A 2378-nucleotide genomic window follows, 5' to 3' on the forward strand; every position below is an offset into this window, starting at 1 on the left:
GATCTCAGGTGACGCCAAAGACAATACCAGCTGATTCTAACCATCTAAGTCCTTTCTCGCTCATCCGAGCTTGTGATATTCCTGCCAACACCAAATGGCAACCTTGATCCTCGACTTCCGATTCCCATGCTACCTCCTGCACCTAATCATGCCAATACGCAAATGTACAAGAATTTCATCATAACTCCTGAACCACTAATAGGGTACACACTTCATCATATAGAAACCTTTCACTTAACTCATTTCAGCAGAACCATAGCGACACGCGACTGAATTTCCATAACCATAGAAAATACACACCTCGAGTAGTGGTTTAAACCACTATAACTTTTTCGGAAATCCCTTTTACACCACAAAGCCATACGAATCGAACACCTCCCAAATCAACCAAGTTGTGGTGGCACTCAAGCCCAAGTGTACAACCACAAACCACATGTATAACTTCACGCTGAAGAAACTGGTCACTACTATAACCGTGCTGATTCAACCATTACCAACCGAGCCAATTATTCTACTTTACTCGGGACTTGCCCCTAGAATTAATAATAGCTCCATTCAAAACATCATGAACCCAAATTCGCACTTATCCGGGGTGACCTTATTTCACGAGACCATGCTGTCTCAACACCCACGAACCATCATATACTTTCCTTGTGCGCATATTCGCATCTTCAACGGGTACACTCATTCTCCCATTCTTCCACTGCTACACCGCATACCGAAGATAACATAGAACACTCCAAGCCCCTTTTATAATCCGCTGCAATAACTCGATACTTAACCCTACTACGGACTCAAAATCCTTAGGCACCACACTTTAAATTTTGAATCCACTAGGACTGTTATTGAGAGTCACCCACTCTATCTTGGTCCCGAATATAATCAAGCTCCAAGGCTCCACTAGCACATGAATGCCCTCTCAAGAAGCACCCGGCTGAATCACTTTCCTTGTAAATCACCTCTATGGTAAGCATAAATCCCAAATCTTTCCAAAGCCTGAACATGAGTCAATAAGGCCAACTATAGCACACATTCCTCAATCCTTTTCTCAAATTACCGCTGATGTTCTCTTTCCTTAGTCGTAATAACCCACACATATGCCGATAACCAGAAATCTCACAAGTAGACAACCATGCAGTCCAATTATAGGCTGTGGGGATCTCCCACTTAGCTTGAAGCTACCATTGCATAACTCTGAAACCTACCAAGATTCATTCTTCCTTGCTGACATGACCTTGCGCAATCGACTCGCCAAATTCCTCGAAATATTCCTGTTAACCATTTTATGAACGCCTTGAATCACTAGCCACATTCACATATTCGACTTCTTACCGGATAACCGGTAAAATTCTTTGTAGAAGTTTCATCAACACCACGCAACAGTTAACCTGCTCACCAGAAATAACCCACCTATGGAAGTTCTATGCCGACATCTTCCAACAATGCTTCACTGAGTACAATTACCACGAAACCAATAAACCATCCTGAGCTCGTGCTCATTCACCAGTTGTACAAGCCCGTTCACTCCCCATTGACATCAACTAAATGTGCGACAATACATTCCAATCCAAAGTCATGTTGTATCCTTCTTCATATCATGCAACTCTTTCTCGTCGTATCCAACCCTTCTCCGCATAGTGGCCAATATTTCCAATCAAGTTCGTAGACTTAGTCACTGTCCACTATGAATCTTAACTTACTCCAAACTTTCCCCAAGGCGTGTAGCTATCCTACCACATAGCCCACATGCTACTCGGCCACTCTCCCACTTTGGTCAGACCCTATCCTTTAAGCAACTACTCGACTTCTGTTTCTCACACTTGGCCTTCTAGAATTTTAACCACCACAAGACACCTCCCACATGTCCTTCTTCATCTTTCGCTGCCCAGTTGTTGCCCTAAATCAAAGCCTATCTTTGTAGCACTTGAACTGATCGATCGCTACTAACTTTAAACCTTTCCGAAGATCGTCTTTCTCGAGCCATCAACACAAGAAACACCGATTCGATTCTGAACCACAACACACTGTGACATCTGACAACTGCTTCCCCGGCACCCTTCACAATACTCTGCCCCAAAGGCGATTTGAAGAAGGCCATAATACCGGCAAACTTAACACATTCAATCAAGGACGACGACACCATATCCCGGATGAAGATTCCACCACACTCGAAAATAGCAAGTCTCTTTACTCCATCAATCTAACCTGAACATTCTTAGTCCGATTGCCTTTCCCTCCGCTAGAAATAAAACACTGAACCTCTGAATCACGCATTGAGAAAAACCTCCTTTCAATTCATTCATTGCCCATATACATAGACAAGTATCCTACCATTACCTTAATACTGTGCGATAACAATTCGTGAACATCAGAGTAAT

The sequence above is a fragment of the Nicotiana tomentosiformis genome, chromosome 7 (genome assembly GCF_000390325.3).
Source record: "Nicotiana tomentosiformis chromosome 7, ASM39032v3, whole genome shotgun sequence".
Taxonomy (NCBI): domain Eukaryota; kingdom Viridiplantae; phylum Streptophyta; class Magnoliopsida; order Solanales; family Solanaceae; genus Nicotiana; species Nicotiana tomentosiformis.